Source organism: Vespa velutina, chromosome 22 (assembly GCF_912470025.1).
Source record: "Vespa velutina chromosome 22, iVesVel2.1, whole genome shotgun sequence".
NCBI lineage: Eukaryota > Metazoa > Arthropoda > Insecta > Hymenoptera > Vespidae > Vespa > Vespa velutina.
The window spans coordinates 957,501-980,000 of record NC_062209.1 but is presented as its reverse complement, the minus strand read 5'-3'; the positions used below and the strand labels follow the sequence as shown (position 1 = coordinate 980,000).

At 44.3% G+C, this 22,500-nt stretch overlaps 2 long non-coding RNA genes across 2 annotated transcripts in view; one reads left to right on the top strand and one right to left on the bottom strand.

Moving 5' to 3' along the window:
- Positions 1-22,500, top strand: part of LOC124956431 — an 87,120-nt gene that overhangs the window by 12,714 nt on the left and 51,906 nt on the right. The gene's annotated exons all lie outside the window — the stretch shown is intronic.
- On the bottom strand, positions 3,469-7,779 carry LOC124956432. Its single transcript, XR_007103248.1, has 2 exons — positions 4,299-7,779; positions 3,469-4,189 (listed from the first exon to the last, which is right to left on the bottom strand). It is a non-coding gene; the product is annotated as an uncharacterized LOC124956432 (long non-coding RNA).

Below are 22,500 nucleotides of genomic sequence, written 5' to 3'. Positions count from 1 at the left end.
CTCGTGGTTCGTTTATGCGACCCGTTTACGCGTTAGACTTTACTTCTTTTCTCTTTTCTTTCTTTTTTCTTTTTTTTTTGTCCCTCTCTTTCGTTGTTCGAACGACGACAATATGAATATGGAAGAGAGAGCGCCTCTATAATGCCACTCTCTTGTTTCGCGATCGTCTTTAAACAACGAAGAGGTGTAGGGAAGGATGGCATAAGAGTCAGAAAGAGAAAGAGGAGTGAGAAAGACCGAGAGAGAGAGAGAGAGAGAGAGAGAAAGTGTGTATAACGAAGATGGGGGATATAACGAAAGAGAAAAGGGGGAAGGAGAGAGAGAAAGGGTGGCTTCTTGTCGGAGGCTTTTGGCATAAGTCCTCGTTATGATTCAACGCGCCTTAAGCCGGTCTTCGCGTCGAGTCCGCGGGGTACCTCCTTTGCCTACTCTTACCCTTTCTTCTCTTATTCTCTCTCTCTTTCTCTGTTTCTCTCGCTCTCTTTCTCTTTCTCCCTTTGCTAATTCCGGTCCGCAACTTCCACCTTCTCCTCTTCCTCGCGTCTATTTTCAAAGCACGACGTCAAGGAATATTACGCGGGCGCTTACGAGTCGGCATTTTGCGTGCTACTGGCGTTGGTACATGCCAACAGGCAGCGAAGCAGCCAGCGAACGACACACCACCGGGATCACGGAGTTACAACGTGCATTCGCTACGGATCTTCGAGTCTACCGGCATTAACTTATCGCGCGTATCTGTGCACTGAACCGCGCGGTCCAATAGACGATGTCGTTTATTTTCCTGCTTACGATCTACCAGGGAGGTTAAGTCGTTTGACGATGCATTCTCCTTAACCGTGATAGGCTTGATTGCGCTCGAATTAAATCAAAGGGAAAAAGTAAGAAGTTCACCGAAGACATTAGAATGCCCTATCGTTTTTTAATCGAGCTTCTACGTCATTAAATCTAGCAAATCGTAAAAATGCTTCTATATTTCTCTTTCTCTTTCTCTCTCTCTCTTTCTCTTTCTCTTTTTCTGGTGATGTTGGCAAAACATCACGTGGAATTCTTCGGCTTACGGTTTATCGGACACGATTCTCACTGTGGTGTACGCTCACCGCATCGCGCGTTTCCCTTTCCCTCGTAGTTCTTCGGCAGGACGTAATACTCTTGGGATATGTGTGTTTGTGGATATGCGTGCACGCCTAACGAAGCGTGCAGCCTCTACCGGACCCACCGGCTCCTGGAACGTTACGGCATCGGTCGTAACAATTATTAACCTGATTGCACCTGATCATATACGCGGAATAACACGCGCGAATCTTCTCTGTACCAGTGTGCGTACGTGTGCCTGTTAAACGTAGGACGTCATGTAGGAGAGGAGAAGTTTTCCAGATAGTGCGGTAAAGAAGGGTAACGTCGGTGATGCGTGCATGTGAGCGTTGTTGCACGCATTGAAAGGACAACGTTGATGTTGCCGAGAGAGGGAGGGAGGCCAGGCTAAAGCTTGCGTTTAATCCTGTCGCGGATTCGAGTTTCGGGATTTGGCTACTCGAAGTTACGTTGGAGGGGAGTTTCGAAATGAGAGAAAGAGAAAGATGGAGAAAGAGAAGCGCGGAGAGGAGCTACGCGCTCGTGTATAACGAATCAATTCTGTTTCTCTCTCTCTCTCTCTCTCTCTCTCTCTCTCTCTCTCTCTTTCTCTCTCTTTCTCGATTGCGTATAGATAGGGTCGCATTGGTGCGGCACACGTGGCCGGTTGCTCCGTTGCACGTAGGACGCAGTTGCGCGTAGTAGAGAGCTTCGACGAGCCGTCGCTGTTTTACTGTAAGGGGTTAATTGCATTGCCAATAACAGATAATGCAACAATCAATGATTTAGGCGGATGAACGGTAGAGGCGAAGAGGCAGGGGTTGGAGCTCGAGTACGGAACCTCTTCTCTCTCTCTCTCTCTCTCTCTCTTTCTCTTTCTCTCTGTGTCTCTATCCCTATCTTTCTCTCTTCCTCTTCCACCTTCATACCCCTTCCTCAGCAACCCCCGTTACAGTAGGCAGCAGCGGTATACGGCCTATATACGTTCCTATGATGTTTGCAGCCGCGGCACTCCCACCCTCTCACTAATTTAAACAGTCCCAGCAGGCTCGCGGCAGATTATCCTAACAATAATTGGCCGCGCTTCCTAAACCGTTCGGGTGTTGAGCACGCAGCTGGAGGACGCGCGATTAGGCGGTGAGAAAATGGAGGCCGGAATGGCTATGCGACAGCGTGAAATGCGACTTTGAAAGGAATCGGTGGCGAGAATCGAGGGTGTGGGAGAAAGAGAGAGAGAGAGAGAGAGAGAGAGAGAGAGAGAAAGAGAGAGAGAGGGAGAGAGAGAATGAGAGAGAAAGGGGTGGTAGGATGTAGGTATAGCGCGAATATTACCGTAAGCGATAGAATCTTCCAACGATTCCGCGTTACATCGGGGGCTCGTTTTGAGCGTTGGTGATCGTGCTATTCGGAAAAGCGAGAAATTATCTTGCATTTCAACACGTAAAGGTTGAGTTAGAGATGTTAGCTCTCTATCTTTGAGATATTTTTGAATTTTGATGTTTTTCATATTCTATAACGGCTACATATCATCTAACGTGTATTATGATATGACAAAAATGATACAATCGGGAAGATGAAGGGACGTTAGATTTTATTTTGATAGTCGAAGTAGTTGGATATCTTGTTTGAACGAAGCTCTTGTGACAACAAGCTTCTTCGTTTTGAAAAGAGAAACCGGAAAGACGAAGAAGGGAGACGAGGGGTGGGGTTGGTTCTAAGTGCGTACGTAATACGAGACCCCGTATTTCGTCGGGGCGACGTTTTCATCGCGCAATTTTTCCCGAGTTACCGTCCATATACCGAGAGTTATGTCTGTCAGGGAATTAATATAGGCAAGATTTGTTGTTATTACTGGGCTGGCGCGGCGAGGAGACGGGGCCGCAGCGGCGACGTTGGCGACGGCGCTCGCGGAGGCTTTCTCAGGGCGCGCAGAGTGAAGCCATTACTTACTATAACTGCCGGCAGGGTAGGACGCTTGCGTTCCTGTCAGGCATCCATCATCGCGACTAATGGTTCCACTCTGCTGCCAATAACATCCGGCCATACACTTCCAGCCGGAAACCTCGACGGTGTTACTCCCATTTGGTGTGGCCTTAGTTCCAATCTTCACGAATAAGAGGATGGCTCGGAATCTTTTTCGCACGTTAAACCTTTCGAGCTGGCTATTAGTAATCCTTTTTTTTTTTCTTTTTCTTTTTCTTTCTTTCTTTTTTCCTTCCTTCCAGGGACAACACTTGCCATTTGTAGAATGTTCCTTTTTATTGGAGAAATTCACGCCAAAACTTTTTGACGAGGTCAACGTTTTTTTCATGGAATTTGTCTTATATTTCGAAGAGAGTCATTTGGTATCGTTAGCGAGAAGGAATTTTGGCGTGCGGTATGTTTGGAATTCTTTGAGTTTCATCTTGTATCACGACGAGATAATGTCGACTTAACCATTTCTTTTTCTTTTTTTCTTTTTTTTTTCGTTATTTTTTTTCTTTTTTTTTTTTTTTCTCGTTAAGGTCGGCCTGCTGGTGAACGTTCATCGAGACGTTTTTACGGTTGTTACGTTCCGCTTTCAAGTACGGTGCCGCGTGGTCACCGTGTTGCCGGTATTAATTTCTCGTGTTTCCACCGTTTCGCGAAAATGTACTGGTTGCTCGGGCGTTAATTTATACACTTGTGCGAAATGTAAAACGCTCGTGCGTATTGCCGTCTGGTTCTTGAATCCTTTGTAACAACATTAAAGATTCTTTCGTTCATTCATTAAATCGTATTATGTTACACGGGGAATGTGACGCATTTCTATTTCGTCCTTTCGTTTTATATATATATATATATATATAAAACATATATACATGTATAGAGAGTTTTATATATATATATAGAGCTATACTTCTTCGTTCCGTCCGTCACGATGCGATGCTTTCAGACAAATGTCATTAAATTTTTAAACGAGAATAACTATCGCGCGTAGAATGTATAATTTGAAATATCAGTGCACTCACATGTTCGGGATATGTCCAGTAGAATGGAAGAGATCTACTTCTGGTATAAATACGCACGTTACAATGAAAATTTTACAATTATACGTTTAATGGTAAAAGAAAAATCTCTCGTACAATGCTGTTTCCACCTTTAATCACAGAAATTAAATTTTAGTGTCATGTTACATGCGAGTGAGTCCAGAGACAGACGTAATAATTTATTTTCATAATTAAATTTCATATTGGACCGCAAATTACTTTTGGATTATGTAATTAATTGCCCATTCCTCGGAACATACTTCTGTAATTTGTATTTTGTTTGGTCATCGATTGTAAAAACACCCTCGCCCGCCAATTTCCGATAATGCCCGAAAAATAATCCGCTGTATCGGTGCACTCGTTCGCATTAAAAGAATTAAATAATTATTACGGATATAATAAATAAATAGTAATCTCTCGGCAGTACTCGTTTTTTATCATGGAGTATCCATTTTCTTCCTCATCGATATTCGTACGATTCGAAATTCGCTACAAATCGATGCGCGTTCTTTCGCGTTTTTGCTGCCGGTGGGAAACAAACAACCACGTAGACGTTGGCGATCGTTAATGCGTGATAGAAATCAATCATCTAGTGGTAGTGCAACGAGTATTCGAACGGGTGTCCCGGCAGCGAACGTGGAATTTCGATGATCAGCCTTGAACAGTGGTTGCCAGTGCGGCTAGCCGGGAGTGGTTCAGGAATGGAGACGCTTTGATTGCCGGTAAGCCAGGCTCATGTGGACCAGGCTCCGTAGGAAGAGGGGAGAGTGCGTAACAGCAACGGTCAGATAGTTATTGCTGAGCGATTTGATAGGTGGATAATGACGAGTAATGACACACCGCGGTGGGAATCGAAACTACCACCCACACGGCGACCGTATTCTCGTTGCCCATTGCAACTCACCCTCTCTTCCTCTTCCTCATTCATTCTCTCTCTCTCTCTCTCTCTCTCTCTCTTGTTCTCTCGCTTGCTCTCTCTTTCTCTGTCTCTTCCCTTCTCCTCTTGTTTCTCCTCGGCATGTGCGTAGCTCGAACAGTGGCATAACGCGGGACGCGGATGTGGATATGAGATTGCATCATGCATATGCAGCTGCATTTGGCATCGGACTATGCCGGGCCAATCACTGCCGTGAAACTTGATTGTCGCCGATTATCCCCGGTCGATCGACCTAATAAAACGCGAATATTTTGCGACATTACTGCACCGCAGAGCCGCCTTCCCCCATTCTCTGATTTCGATCTTGCGTTTTATGGAGAACGATGGCGCACGATCGATATTGCTCTGCTCGCGTGAATCCACCGATACGAGCTATTTCGACGGCACGGACTTTACGAGCTTTGGCTAAATTTTTTGATATTCCGCTTGGTTGACCGTTACTTAAACAGGACTTTTTGTTTTTCTTTTTTCTTTTTCTTTTTTGTTATATATATATATATGTGTGTGTGTGTTATATATATGTATATGTAAAGGTGAACTAATCCGAACGTTTTTCGGATTTGATCATAGGCAGACGTGTATCTGTTGGTATAAGATTACGTCGAGTTGAGCTGAATCAGGATGGCTCAAAGTAAACTCGTCTGTTTTGAGGAGACTTGGTCGGTTCGTTTTATATACGCTGAGTCGCACTTTGGTCGGCACGTAGCGACATTTAGTATACGGTATAAACGGTCATAAGTATGTGAAGGAGCAGGAAAGGTATGGCTTTTGTTATGCATACGAATTATGGTCGATGTTGGCGATTCGTATTCATTAAATCTAGGTTTACCGTATCTCGTGGGACACGTATACGTATACATATACGTAAAGAGAAGGGATGCTGCAAAACACGGTCCGTGTACATTTTTTTGTTTTTTTCTTTTTTTTTTCTTTTTTCTTTTTTTTTTTTTTTCCTTCACAGCGCGTACATTCGGTTATATCTTGGAAAAGAAAATTGTCGGTGAAGCAGCCAAGATCGCGAATCCTGGGCGATGATGGCACTCAAGAAAGTCGTGAAGAGTCAGCAGGAGTCGTTATAGAAGCTTACAAGTGGAAAGCAATACCTGTTGCATACGTCAGTGATTTTTCTTACGAAGACTTTCGAAAATGATGGGAACGCCTTGTTACTACTAGGAAGCTAATTCCTATTTTATGGTTCAGAAATAATGAAAATTTTCTATCGCGAATGTACGAATTTCTTGTTCGTGGAACACGGTGAAACATAATTATCGTCCGGTATCGATATCATCGCAATAATGTGCGCGTACAAATATCGTGACAAATCCACACATTCGTGCGTAACATAGACGGGATTGCATTAGCGTAATGCGTGCCAGGTAATTTTAGTATCGCGAAATAACGAGGGTCCTTTTGACGCGATAATAAATTTCGTCGAGAGCCATTGTTTCCCATTGGATCGCGTTTCGTTTACATTGAACGATATTTCCGGATAAGTGATTTCCTTCGGTTGACACCGATGCAAAAGCGTAACATAGTAACGTATTAACAATGAGTGAATTTAGACGTAACGGGGAAATGGGCACGGCCATTAGAAAAATAATTTATAAAATGAACTCTTAGAGATAATTTTACGCGTACATAAGACTCGCGAGACGAAAGGAGACATCTCGGAGAAGGAGTTGGCGACGGTGGCCGACGTCGAAGTAGCGGTTATCTAGGCAATTAATATGATTGAGGAGACATCTCTCACGTCTCCGTAATATCCAGCAATGGCCCAAGTTCTGATTGCTTTCCCCGTTCCACTCACGCTTTGCCTTGCTATCTCGAGTGCCATAACCCTTGCGCGCTTCCTTGCTCTTCCCACGAACTCGAAGTTAACGAAACTGAGTTACGGCACCGATGCTCGAGCTATACCAACCTTTTTAACTCATTTTTCTATGTACGAGAGGACGTTCTCGATTCGGTAACGACAAAAATCAAAGTCAACTTTCTCAGGAGTCCTTTTTAATCGCATCTAACTACTAATAACCTTTCTCTCTTTTTTTTTTTCTCTTTTTCTTTTCTTTTCTTTCCTTTCATATTCTTTTTTTTTCTTCCTCTTACATCCGTTTGATATCTCTAAAAAAAACACACACACAATTCTCGCTTCCTTTTCTTACCACTTCTCCTAGACGATAAAAATGGTAAATCGTTAAATGATATGGCATAGACGACGTTATTATCAAGGAAAGGGAAACGTCGTAAGAAGCGACGTCGAAGACCTGTACCTTTTGCGAAGGACGATACTTAAAAGGGTTAGAGACATGGTGGTAGGACGTTTGACGGAAATGCTAGGACGAAGATCCGATTCTTGGCTATGGGGCTCGTATATTGAACGGGGGAGGATTGGTGTAAGGGGTTGGAAGAGCAGCGTGGGTGTCGAATAGATGGAGTCGATGCGTAGTTAGGCATTGGTGTTAGTATGTCCGTGTGCAAGAGAATTGGTGGAAGAGATGAAGAAGAAGAAGAAGAGAAAGAGAGAGAGAGAGAGGGAGAGGGTAAAGAGGGTGGAGGGAAAAGAGAAAGAGAAGAGATAGGAGTAGGAGTAGGAGTAGAACAACCATCACACTCAAAGCGCTACGTGACACACCAGCTACGGTTCTTATCTGTCGCCCCCGTTTTCCGCTCCCGTTTTCCGTCCCCGCGGTGCCACGGATTCCAACGGGGTTCTCGCGATAATCCGAACATTCCGTCCTCCCTCCACGTTCACCCTCCACTACTACCACCTCCACCACCATCACTTCCACCACTACCATCATTGACTCTATCTCCTTCTCCTCGAAGCTTCTCCGTCCGCTTCTCCGTCGTTTCTCCGGTTATATCTAGAAATAGAAAGAGAGGGAGAGAGAGAGAGAGAGAGAGAGAGAGAGAGAGAGAGAGAGAGAGAGAGAGAGAGCAAGCCTCCGGGCGTCGGCTTGTATACCTTACAACCGGTATGTGACGTTATAATCGCGCGCGTGTGTTCCCTCCCACTTCTCTTCTCTTCTCTTCTCTTCTCTTCTCTTCTCTTCTCTTCTCTTCTCTTCTCTTCTCTTCTCTAGAAGCTCCACCAGCCAGTCTCGTGCGCTCGCGAGAGTACGCGAGTCCTCTCTTCTTCCGCTCTATCTACCTACGTATGCAAGCACCGCAGTTTGCGACTACGTCACGGCTGGATCGTAAACTCGGCAGCTCGGAATCAAACGCCCTCGCCCTCGTCGTACCGCGAAACTATGTACCTATATCGCATGGCGAACCAACCACCGAGAAGCTCTCTTCTCTCTTTCTTTCTCTCCCTCTCTCTCTCTCTCTCTCTCTTTCTCAATCTTCCTCTCTTTCTCTGTCTTTTGAACATGTACTAGAGATGAGCCGTTAGAGACGTTACTAGAGTTTCGTCTATCTCTCTCTCTCTCTCTCTCTCTCTCTCCCTCTCTCTCTCTCTCTCTTTGTCTCTGTTCTGTCTTTGTTTCTCTCGCGTGCGCGAAGGTTTTCTTCCTATCCACGATACTTTTTACGCGTATACACTACTTTCTGCTTTCTTTTCGATATCTTATTCTTTCGTAATCTCAAACTCTGTGTATATACGTACATAGATACGTACGTACCCATATACTTACCTATATACATATATATCTATGTATGTATGTATGTATGTATGTATGTATGTAGGTGCTTATCGATCGATGAGAATTCAAGGGAATTTGAAGGATTATTTTGACGCGAATGTAGGACAAACCCGGTCGTAGTTTTTCCTTGGCTCTGGGCCAATCTTGTTCCTTTGCGAAATGGAAGGTTTAAGTTCACGCTGTTTTGTAGGATTAGCCGTAGTACCATTGCAAGGAGAACGGAGCGACCACGTAAGTCGTTTCGAAGCGCTGCTACCAGGCTTGAGAAACGTTGGAAATCGAATGGCAGAAGTCGTTGTCGTTAACTACGTCATGGGTAACAATGGGCCCTTAATGCCAATTGGAGAAGCAACCTCAAGTACCAGAAAGATCTTAGAGACGGTCTTAAACGGTTAACTCGTCCTTTTTTGAAGGAATCATGGTATTATTTCAGTAAGTCGTGGAAAACTCATGGGAATATAGAATTACCCTATTTACAGATTGAAATTATCCTTTGACGATAGGTACGAGAAAGTTTGAGACCAAGAGAAATCTTATTACGATGCGTATAGTTTTGCATTAAGAACGACGTTTCATTTTAATTTTATCATTTTTCTTTCGCGGTATAGCAAAAATTGTGAAATAATAATTGTTGAAAATATTTTCATTGGTTGTAGAAGAGAAAAAGAAAAGAGAAAGAAAGAAAGAAAGAAAGAAAGAGAGAAAGAGAGGAAAAAAAGACAAAAAAAGAACGTACTCTTTCTAACGTTTACGGATCCATATCACATAAATGAAACGACGCGAATTAATTTCTATAATTAGTATCTAATTATCTGTTGGATCATTTCATTGCATTCGCATGTTTTGTCGGGTGATTACACAAAGAACGTGTCGTTTCGACGAAACCCCGTCGCTATCGGCTTATTTCATTGTAAATCGGTACCGTAAATCGCTCGAAATTATAATGGAATTCTCGTACCCGTTAACGGTATACACACACACACACACACATATATATATAGCTAACGCTAACGTAGATTCGAACGATAACGGAGATTTGAATCACGCTTTATTTACTTTATCTGATAAAATTCTGACGACCTTGTGCCGTCAAAAGGGATGGTAGAGGAGGAGACGTGGAGAGGGGAAAACGATAATCCGAATTTTCAATAGACATGTTATTACCAGAGCCAGAGAATATTTAGTCTCGGCCGAAGGCATGTTGCGCGGTAAGAGTGGGAGAAGGGATTGGATATGGTGGGGTGGGGTGGGTGTTGGCTGGTGAAGTACGGAAGATGTCTTTAATGTGTCTACGTGACAAGAGGAGGAGGAAGAGAGACAGAGAGACAGAGAGAGAGAGAGAAAGAGAGAGAGAGAGAGAGAGAGAGAGAGAGAGAGAGAGAGAGAGAGAGAGAGAGAGAGAGAGAGAGATAGAGAGATAGAGATAGAGATAGAGGAAGAAAGAAAAAAAAGAGGAAAAAAAAAGATCTCTCGTCCGGTAGCAGGACGAAGCCGCGCTATTCCCGTTTCTTTCATTACCCTTGCGAAAGACCGAAGTCAAAGACGCGCAAGAAGGAGCTTTTGAGCCCGGAGGGGGCGAACCGGCCGAGACGTAAGGCTCTTTTCTTTCGTATCTCGAATTGCAAATTTTGCCGCGGGTATACGGGACCATGGAAAAGAAACGGAAAGGACGTTAGGAGTAGTATAGCGTACACCCGAGGCACGCGACGACTTCTAAGAGATTCGCGCGCTCTCTTTTTTACTTTACCATGCATAACGTCTCAACTTCCGTTTTCTTCGTTCTTCTCGTCGTCGTCGTCGTCGTCGTCGTCGTCGTCGTTGTCTCCTCTTCATCCTTATTTTTTCTTTCTTTCTTTCTTTCTTTCTATCTTTCTCTCTACCTTTTCTTACTTTATTTTGCTCTTTTTTTTTTTCCTTCCTCCCCTTTCTTTTTACATTCTTCCCTTCTTTCTTTCGTTCTTTCTTTTTTTTTCTTTTTTTCTTACTTTTCTCTTTAATTATCAAACAAAAAAATAAAAAAAGAACGTCTTGTGCTAGGTCTCGTTCTGATTAACGAAGAAGAATACGTAACTTTTCAGTAGATATCCAGTTGAAACACTGTTTCGACGCACGCACGACGACCGTGAACGGTTTACGCGCGCGTGCTATGCCAGCAAAACTTGCCCGACGGGTGTATAAAACGATAAATAGCCGCGTCACGAGCGCGATAGGGGCTAAAAGGGGTGGTAGCGGAGCGGGGTAGAAGGGGAGGGAGTTGTAGGTGGGATGGGATGGGGTGAAGGAGGGAGGTACGGGGAGAGTGAGGTTCCGTTGGGTGGGGGTGCGGGCAAGTTGTGGAAGAACGACCGACGAGTCCATATAGAAGGATGAGTGTGAACGAGAGAGAAAGAGAGAGAAAAAGAGAGAGAGAGAGAGAGAGAGAGAGAGCGAAAAACGGAGAGAGTGAGAAAGATAAAGAGGTGAAACTCGTGGAAAAGAGAGAGCGAGAGGACGAACACATGTCCGTGTCACCGCCGTCTCTCCTGCCTGGATCCCGGAATTTATGCCGGCCAGTGAATCACGTCAAAATTTGATTTGTCGATGGCTTTTATAGCGGCAAGTTATTGCGAGCGTTATGTACAAATTCGGCGCGGTATACGCCGAAGGCTCTCTCTCTTTTTCTCTCTCTCTCTCTCTCACTCTCTGTCCCTCTCTCTCTCTCTCTCAATCTTTCTCGTATCGAACATTTCCACTTTGTCGGCCTCGTAATGTTTTCGAAAACAGAAAAACGGCGAACGAATAATACCGATACGAAGGCGCGAGAGAGAGAGAGAGAGAGAGAGAGAGAGAGAGCTGTCGAAAAAGGAAGAGACAGATAGAGAAAGGGAGAATGACGTACAGTTATCGCGTTACTTTTATCGCGCGGTCGACGGACTTGATCTTTTTGACGGAACGAAACGATCGTCGTTCTCGACGTTCGCGGTCGTTGCGCGGAGAAAAAAAATGCGTTTGGATTTCGCCGGGTGATTCGGAACGTCAACGACAAAGCACCGCTGGAGAGAACCTGTTAATGAACATGACGTTTGATACAAGCGTATGCGTTTGAAAGCTCGTTTGGTATAGCGGATATGGTGACGATGAGTTGAAACAGATTCAGATTATGATTACGCGATCCTCCGAAAACGGGTTCATTATTCGATGCGAGCCCGATAATGAGAGATCGTGAGATCAGTATGATGAGCCGATATATATATATATATATATATATATATATGTATGTATACATATGTATATATACGTTTAAATATATATCCATATCGATTCAAAATTTGCGGAAAAATATTTTTTTTATCTTTCCGTAGAAGAGCGGTTAATAAATCAACGAGGGAAATTCGATAGAGCTCGACGATCTTTTACGAATCGTGCCGCGGTCGAAATACTTTTTAAAATCTCCACATATTTATCCGCAAAGTATGAGCGAAATTTTCGAAAGCACCGGCGCAACGGCAGTTAGGTGAAACCAACGAGAGATATACATATATCAAGCGAGCTCAACGAATATATCATTCATAATTTGTTCGGAACGGTTGATTTGTAGCCCGCGACGTGCGGCGTCGAGCTATCCTCTTCCCGTTCCTCCCTCACCACTTTTCCCACTGTCTCTCTTTCTCTCTATCTGCGTCGGTCCACGTCACGCGCCATTCTATCCCTCGCAAGCGTAGATTGAAATTAATACCCAATAATGCTTGTAAATCATTAGGGAAATGCACGAGCCGTGTTAAAACCGTGCTTCCATCCGCCGGTAACGGTGGTCACTCCATATTTGTATAGCGACGCTTTTGCCGACGGAGAGGGTTCATGCGTCGAAGGTCCGAGTTTGCTCGCGATCGCGTTAATCATTTCGTATTATATTCGTTTCAGTTGGGAAAAAAATCCTCGAATGCCGTATAAATTAGGAAAGACGAAATTTTCAATCCCCGTCCAATGAAACGAACTAATGAAATCTAAATGTTTTACTTGTCTTAACCGGTGGAATAATAATATCAATAGCAACGTGATTACTAAAACATATAATACATAGGTAAAAAACGAAAATGAAAAAAACGAAAAGAGAAAAGAATAGGTTGGGGTCGCGTTTATCCGGTTAAATCGGAGAAAGAGTTGTTCGAGGTGATCGGTAATAACAGAATCGTGGAAACCGCAGGATGGTTCCTCGGAAATCCTTAACGCCTATCGAGAATTCACCGTGACGAGGCTTTTATTCGAGCTGGCTTTTGGAAAGTCCAGCTCGTTTGGAAGCTGCATGCGACGATCCTCTGTATAGTATTTTCTCGTGTGTGAGGGTGTATCGGTGTTCGGCGCGCACGTTCGCAGTGGGTCGTCGTCTACGTGTGTATCAACGATAGTATCAACGGTATTCCAGTAGCGCCAGGGAGTACCTAATCTCGTGCTTCCTAATGGTAAACCGGGGGTGCTTGCAGGGTTGCTTAGGTGGCCGACACTTGGGGCCGAGTATATTACACTTACTACCGTAGAAGTGATACCGAGCCAATGGGCAAACACAAGTAAATCAAGATTGCCAGTGATTTGTGGTGGCCTGAGTGCCCCGGTGAGTTCGGCCCGTGAGTTTCGTCGTTCCCTGATACCGGAAACGGCCGTTTCGGCCGGCAGATAAAGGTGTTTCCACCGGTTCTACGGTTGTAGGAACGTCGCCGCCGGTAACCGCTATGTTTGCCGTGTCGTCGCTACCTCTAAGGTGTTCCCAGGTGCACGCTTAATCGCACCGAATAGATCCTGGAGCGTAGACGCAACCGACGCCGTGGAGAATTATTTCCGGGCTTTGCTAAGGGTTTACTAGGATACACGAGAAGGGAAGTTCTTAACCAAGAACGTTTGCCGATCGTTGTTTCCTTTATCAGATTTTTAATGTCGATCGATCTGACATACCTAAATATATCTTTATCTTATTCGTAACGTCTTTGTATTTATAAATCAAAGAAAAAGCGATACGAAGGAATGAGGAAGAAGAGTTCATTCAGGAACCATCTTGATATCGATGGTCGACACACTTCTTCCGTCCGAATGCAAAGTCTAAAAGTTCGACAAGGAGACGCGCGTACGTGCAACAGGTGGCCCATAAAGCGTGCACATCCGTTTATCAAGGACGAACGAGTGCATTCGTATTGACTGATGGGTGTTAAGGTCCATTGTAATGGTGACAGGATCCGTGCGCATCAGCCTTAAATCCGTACGACAATCTACCGATTGCTCGAATTCGTATCGACCTTCGTACGTGTATCGAACGGATGAAAGAATATATCGACTTTATAATCTCTTTTTATCTAGAAGATTTAAAGTACTATCGAAAAGTGATAATAATCGTTTTAATGTAACAATTAATGGAAAAAAATGACATGTCTTTATGCATGTCCATTCGAAATATTAAGAATAAAAATATCATAGGATTTAATTTACGTCAAAAACTTTTCCGGTCCATATCATTCGTCAGGAGGATTGAATATACGTTTTCTCAGATATATGAACGGTAACATCGGTAGATCGTAATATCTAAATTATTCTACGGTTTACGGTTGAAATTCTCTCGGTTCTCCCAGCTATGAGACATAAATTTGAAAGAAAGCGAGAAGGGGCCGTAGGTCGGCCGATCTGGTTGGCGTTAACGAGAAAGAGAAAAGAAACTTTTATTAGCGAAGTGTCTAATTAGGTACGTTTCATAGCGGTGTTTGGGGAAACGCAGAAGCACCACCTTTTCGTGGAGGCGGAAACGTTGCCGAGTCAAAGAACGGAGGTTACACCTCAGCGAATTTGCAGACAAGGTGGGCCCAGCGAGGCTCTGTATCATGGCCCCCGTGGCTTGCCCCACGACGATAGTAAAAACTTTTACAGTCCTTATAATTATGGGTAATTCACGGTAATTAACGAGGCTGGACGGAGTCACGCCGGCAATTTTCTGAGTAATATTTCTACGACGATAATATCGCGCTTTCCTACGGTAACGGTGCCCTCGCAAACACCCGCGCGCCATTACCTTCGTCCTCGCTCGCTAGCCATCCCCTCTCCTCTCCTCCTCCCCCCCCCGTATCTCTAACCACCCTCTATAACCGCGAGTATCAGGATTAAGAGTTCTCTTTCTTTGTCCTTTGGGGATTCTTCGATCGAACGATGCTTGTACGACTGCCTCCCCTCCCCGATCCACCATCAAAGAAGTTCGCCAAAACTTTCTTGCGGTACCGATGAAAACGGGGAACGACGTTATCATGATTTATTGGATTTTTCGTCTGTTATCTCTAATATTCGAAATATCTTTTGCTACTTTCGAGATCGGATGTGTTTCTTTGATACAGCCAGAATATATGTTGAAAAACATGGCAACCGGAGAGGATCTCCACGGGTTTTATGGGAATGCCGACGTCGTTAGTCGAGAAGAAAGAAACGTAATTCTAAGCACGAATAGGAATTATACATACGTCGTTATAAATACAAAGGAACTCCTTAATTTGCCACGACTGCATCTCCATTGCACAGAGGACTAGATATCAGTCCGTAAGTGCATGCCTCGTACCGAGATTACCCAAGATATTCAAATAAATTCTCTATCTCTCTCTCTCTCTCTCTTTCTCTCTCTCTCTCTCTCTCTCTCTCTCTCTCTCTCTCTCTCTCTCTCTCTCTCTATCTCTCTGTCTCATACCCTCGTACGATCGCGAATAGGAGGAGGTATGCTCCGGCAGATTTGCGAGGGACTTCGGCGAACTCTTTGGACGCACGAGCGGCAATCTGCAAGGATCTCATCTTCGAATTTATTTTATCGTTTCTCCTGGAAATGACGTTCCATAACGAGACATAAATTCAAAAAGTCGGGGTAAACAGGACCGTACGTAATGCGCTCGCGTCGCTTCCTCCGCGAATACTGCGTCCGTTCGAGTTTACAGACCTTACCCGGACAAATCGATGACGTGGACCCATGCACCCCTTTTTAATCGTATTAGTTTCCTGTTTATGACTACGTTAATACATTTCTTTGGTAAACTTCTCAACTTAGATCGATCGCATTTTCTTCGAACGTATTTTATTTTGTTTTTCTTTTTTTTTTCTTTTCTTTTTTTTTTCTTTTTTTTTTTTTTTTTCCTTTTACGTTTCTCAAGAGGAGGAACATTTTAACAAATCGAAGATTATCGCGTTAAGCATTGTAAGTAATGGAATCGCCATGGTTGGCAAACGCATGAAACTTTTACATCGACGATAAAACGTCAGCTCTTTTTCGCGCAATTTTGAACGGAACGTTACGAATAAACTACCTTGCTTTTTCATGAGAAGTCTGGGCCCGGTAATTCGATCGTTCGTATTCTCTGGCCAACCCCAGGGTTTCTCGACATCGGGCGATTGCGATTTCGTAACAGTCGCGACAACGATTCACGACGATATTCTAGAGATCGAAGAGATTCTAAGGCTCTTTAATTTCGACGAGGGATTACTGTTGGAAGATTTCGTATTACATCGGTTTTTAACTTGTATATCTCTAACCGATCATCACTTGTATAAATCAACTCCAGCTCATCGATGAAATCTTTTTACAACGACTATCATATTTATTTTCTTTCTTTCTTTTCTTTTCCTTTTTTTCTCTTTTTTTTTTTTTTTTTCTTTTTTTCTTCAATATTAAATCCATCAAATCACATTATATGATTTAGGAAAAAGGATAAACTTTCACGAGAATGTTTTAACGATTAATTCGTCGGTATTGACGATGACTGTTCATAAGGATCGAAACATCAAAGATAGCAGGATGCAACTGTGCTAGAAACGGTCATCGAATTTCTAATGTTTTCTCTTTGAAATCAGTGCAAGTATTTCTGCGATTTCACGGATGGTAAGACTAAGGGTGGTAATTCGATCGTTCGTATTCTCTTGCCGGTCAACGGTCGACAACAAGAACGCGCGAGCGCGCTCCTGCAACAACTACCGTTTCGACCGGGCATTTGACGATATGTCCTAGATGGTTCGACAGCCTTTTCCCTTCCGTTGAACCCATATTCCCTTTCTTTTTCTTCTTCACATACATATCAGAAGAGTACACGGTCTTAGTCGTACGGCGAGCTGAACTCAGCCCTCGTGGGGCTCGAGTCGGACTCTGTCTCTTTCTCTCCACGAGTACTCGAGGGGTTTGGAAAGAGTGAGAGCGACAGAGTGAGTGAAAGAGAGAGAGAGAGAGAGAGAGAGAGAGGAGGGGATGGGGTTAGCTGCCAGTGGCGCTGCCACCGCTACTACTCCTACTGCTACTGATGCTGCTGCTGCTGCTGCTACTGCTGCTGCCGCTGCTGCTGCTGGTGCTGCTGCTACTGCTACTGCTTCTACTGCTACTGCTGCTGCTCGGTATAAGCCAGTGCGCGTCAATAACCGTCCATCAGATGTAATAGCTCCCCGAGACACATCGGTTGCATTTAAATGGCTGCTTAGCCGACTCTGTCTCGACGCCGACGTGGATCTATGGAATTCCATCAAGCTCCACGGGATCCCTTATCGTTCTAACCGGGTCGTCGCGTCTCGGTCCAAGCATCCCCTCGCTACTCTTCCATCCGTACCTACCCTTCCTCGGTGGCAGCACTATTTTCTTTGCCGTTCGCAAGGAGCACACTCTCGCGGTTACTTTTTTATCCTTTTTCCTCGAGAACTGAGCTAGGACTTCGCGTTTCTTTTCTCGACCTTCATTCTTATTTCTTTTTTCCTTTTCTTTTTTCTTTTCCTTTTTCTTTTTTTTTTTTTTTTCCTTTCTCTTTTTGCCTCGTAGAAATCCTTTTAACCTACCACCTATAGACGAACGCGTGAACGCGCGGGCGTCTAATCTTTCGATAAGATTATCGTGATTCCTCGAATGAAAATTAGATTAGAATTTTTCTTTACTTTCGTGAAATAAATAGTCACCCGATTAAATATATTAACGTACAAATATGTATTTTCGATTGGATTTATTTTTCTTTCATTTCTTTTTTCATTGTTGTTTTTTTTTCTTTTTTTTTCTTTTTTTTTTTCAAATTGGATTTAAAATTACAAAGGAAGAAGAGTTTACTCTGGTCTACGGCTTTTAAAAGCTTTAGTTTTAATTCTTCACGTACCGCTTATTGTACGGGAACATCGTTCGATTCTTGGTCCCTTTTTACTCCGAGAGATCGAAGAGTCACGAAGCAGAGGGTTGGAGTCAGGGTAACAACCGACGGCACGGGGTAAACTCGCTGACTGCGAGGTTCCTTGATTGGCTCCATCCGCAGACCTACGTGCTCGTCACAACAGTTCATTCTGGGGGTCCCATGCTCTCCACGCTGCCTTTACCTCCCGTCCACGTACTCTCTTTGACTCCCTCTCCCTCCCTTCCTCTCTCTCTTCCCCCTCTCTCTCTATCTTTATCTCTTTCTGTCTCTCTCTCTCTCTCTCACTCTCTCTCTCTCTCTCTCTCTCTCTCTTTCTCTCTCTATATTCGGCCTTCGAAATATCAAACTTACCAGGCAAAACGTTTCCCGCACCCTACTACCCTAAGCTTTCCCTATTCACCAACTGCGGGAATTCGAGTCGCTAACTAACCCCTTAACGCGAAAACGAGTCGAGTTAATTGCTACCGGCAGCGAACATTGATTATGCAATTAATCTTCTTCCTTCAGCAATTACAAGATCAAGGATCCTTCATTAGAAGGTAATTTCAAACACGTAAAATGTTGTTCTCTCATTTTACCGTAGCAAAATCTAAGAGGAAGGGGGAGGAAGCAGAAGAGGTGATAAGGACATTGTTTTATTAAATTAAGATAAAACCGATGGGCGAGGAAGAATAATATTACGGTAGTTGATTGGGATCTATCGTGTAATCGCGTATCGAGCGTACCTTAACTTTTCCGTTATTGCACGATGTATAATAATTTGGTGGTGGTTCACGATGGGCAAGCCTCTCCTTCCAATTCTACCATTTTCTCGTCCAGAGGTTGGGACTTAATCCCTCATGGACGACGGCGACGAGGTTGCAGGGGTTAGGCGTGCCCATTTTACCCATGGCATAGCCGTACGGATAGTCGAGAGAGAAAGAGAGAGAGAGAGAGAGAGAGAGAAAGAGAGGAAGGAATAGAAGTAAAGAGAGAAGATAGGAGAGAAGGTAGGTGGATGAGAAAGAGAGAGAGAGGGAGAGAGAGAGAGAGGACGAGAGAGAAAGGGTAGCTACAGGCAAAAGGATCTGCATGGCGGCTCCACCGCGTCGCAAATCACTTAAACTGCGGCTGGAGGTACGCGAGGGCGAGCTTGGCTCTAGGAGGGGGAGGGTTCTGTGGATGGTCGAGAGACTGGAGGAGGAGAAAGGAGGAGGAGGAGGAGGAGGAGGAGGGTGATTATAAGACCGCTCGGGGTTGCTGGCTAGCGAGGTAGTACCATCCGTTATGACTATAAATCTAAGATAACAATAACGTCCCCCTCACCTCCTCTGCCTCGTTCCATCCACCCACGTTCTCTCTCGCGCACAACCTCTCCCTATCCCTCTCCTCATGCTCTGGGTGCAGCTTCGCCACCCACCGCTCTGACCTCTCCTTCTCTCTATCTCCTTCTCTCTCTCTCTCTCTCTCTCTTTCTCTCTCTTTCTCTCTGTTTCGCTCTCTCGAGCTTGTTCTCTTGCCTCCGCGCGAGACCGTTTGTCCGGCAGAGGCATTAATGCCCGCCTGCGCCGAGCTACTCACCGGCCATTTGATGCACGTGGCCTAGCTGCCCGCTCGTGCAGCACACACGTCATCGTATCGACATTAACGCCTCGGCATGTCTATCGCCGTTGACGAAGCTAACGACGATATAAATGAGACGATATTGAAAATAGGATCGTTCTGTTTGAATTAGAATTTAGAATTTCGAGAATATCCGTACAACGACTTTCTATCTCTCTATTTTTCTCTTTTTCTCTCTCTCTCTCTCTCTCTCTCTCTCTCTCTCTCTCTGTCTTTCTCTTTTTATTTTTTTTTTCTAGATGATCGAGATTAACAGTTCGATACATTTGGAATTTCTTAATAAAGCTGTCTCTTCGTGTTAAGTATATTTGAGAGAGAGAGAGAGAGAGAGAGAGAGAGAGAGAGAAAAAGGAAAAGAAAAGAAAATAAGTAGTTTTGTCTTTGGACCAGTTTCTTCTGTTTATCTTTCTTCTCGATGTAATTATACGATGATCTTCTAGCTAGGTTGTTTCAACTCGAATCTCGCCACGGAGAGACTTAAATCGGACTAACTTTCTGGGAAATATAATCCTCGGGATGGTCGTTTTATTTGTTTCTCGCGCAAATGTATCGACTACTATGAACCGCGCAGCTGCCCGCTCGAAATGGACCAAACATAAAATATACATATTTCCTGCACTCGGCGAATAAGAGAAAAGGAAGAGAGAGGAAAATTACTGCTTTTGGCAAGAAAATACGAATACCGTGCATTTAAATTCATAAAATTTACACGGGGTCTCGTTTGTTCAATTTAAATCGAAACGCGTTCTTTCTTATCACAATGTCCAATAATCGTGCTAACGCACTTGCTTTCTCGCGATAAAAGTCGATCAAGGACGTCAACAAATTAAATCTCCCAATGGTATTACGAAAGATTAAAGAACTTGCTTGAATTGTTACTACGAATCGCTACTTCCGTCGAATCCCGGCCTTGGAAGTTTGGTTGATTCGCGACAAGGTTAAAGCTCGAACGCGTAGCGACGCTTTTAATTGGGCTTAATGCCGTAAACAGGGAGGGCGTTAATGAAAAGTACCTCGACGCGACATTACTATTCGGTACATTAAGTCGGCAAATGAAATTCACAATCGATGACCGCTCTGTATCGTCGGCGAAAGAGTAATAATGTATTGCGATAAATATGTATACGAGTTTATCGTAATAATGAGTTCACTGATTCCTGGTGGAGAGGAGGAGGTTGGGGGAGGGGGTCGAGATGGGTGGATGGTCGTTCGGCGGGGGCGGTACGTCGGACCTCGTTGAGGGTGGCGCGGATGTAGGGGGTGAAGAGGTAGGAGGCACCGAAGTTGGTTATTTTATCGGATATTTTGGGTAGAGTCGCCATTCGAAATTGTGAATCGCGCCGGTTCGCTCGATTTCAAAGGTAAATTAATATCGCGCCATGAACACGTGCCCATCCGATGCACTGATGAGCTTAATGAGAACCGAAGTAAAGAGCCGTGGATAAATGTTACTTTGATCAAGCTCTAATTGAGCTCGGGGGCAAAATTCTAATTGTCTATAAGCTCGAAACCCACGACGTGGATATTTCGTTCAATCGATTTCGATGCGAGCAATTTCTCGTAATTTCAATCGACGATTCGTCGCGGTCGGCTTGTTACGAAAAGAGAGCCGGAGCTAGACTTTTCGCGGTAGATCTCTCGGCGTTACGGCTTTTCACAACGCGTCCATCCAGTAATAAGGGAAATCTAGGAATGAAGAGGCGTTTGGGTACATCTGCCGCTGCATCGTCCATCACGCGCTCTACCGGGCCAGCTAATACACGTATAATTACTCCTTTCTAAGATTTATTTTAATTAGCCCCTATATCTTCTCCTAACGACCAGTGCTCTGATTTAGCACAAACTGTTTCATCCCTACCTAACAATGTTGGAGCAACGTCTCGATTCTCTCTCTCTTTCTCTTGGAACCCTTTTACGACTGGAATATCCCTCTCACGGGGGTTAAATCGCAGATCTTATTGTGCGAGGCAGTATTTTAAGGGTGGCTATAATATTCGTGGAAGGATGAAGAGGGATAAAGACGACACGTTACGGAATTAAAACATAATTCAACCTTACGATACGACTCGAGTCTGCGATATTCTTATTAATTCGGCGAAATAAGTTCTGACCCAATGGATAGAATGAAAATATTATTGAACATGTAAGTTCAAAGAGAACGAAAATTAAAAATATACATCCATGGAATTGATCAAACGTGTTAATCAATTTCGAATAAGGCCTAGGTTGCAGCTGCGTTTTCTCCGAAAGATTTCACTAAATCAGCATCGGGTGGATTCGAGCCTTGTTACAAGCCGGAAGGTTTCCATCGTTAACATTGTTATCATTAGTGATTAGCTGTGGTTGTTCGTAGCAACGACGGTAGTAGAGTTAAGGACGAGAAAACGTAGGAAGGGTGAAATCGCGTGGAGGGCCTCCTTCGTTAGGAAAGCCAGTATTCTCGACAGTAGAGTGCAGCTAGCTAGCTAGCTAGCTCGTTCGCTCGCTCCATTAACTTGTTCATAGGCGATCTAGTCGTCGTGGCATCGTCTCACACTTCCCCTTCTCTCTAAGCCGGTACTAAATCACCCTCTTGCGCCTCCCACGCGCGCCCTCCGGCCTACACATACTCTCTCTCTCTCTCTCTCTTACTCTCGTAAAGAGACGGATACGGTGAGAGACACTAATAGAGAAGAGAGAAAGAGAGAGAGAGAGAGAGAGAGAGAGAGAGAGAGAGAGAGAGACGGGGAATAGTAGCGGCAAACCCGAAACTCAAGCCAAACATACGAACAACCGTCGCTTCCGTAGAGGGAAACGGTAAGATCGCCTGCGAATCCGTAATCGCCGTAAACCTAAGGACTTAGGAGGCTGGAACCGCGGATTCGCTATCTCCGCATGCACACGTACACACTGTTGATACGTCGGAAACGTGCAGGATCCACCATTCGGAAGTTGTGTGCACGTATGAGAGTACAAGAGAGAGAGTAAGTAAGTGTACGTTAGGTGAGAAATGAGAGAAAGAGACAAAGAGAGAGAGAGAGAGAGAGAGAGAGAGAAAGAGGAGAAGCATTGGTGGTCGCCTCTAGCCTAAATCTATATTTCCACCTCCCATATTCCGT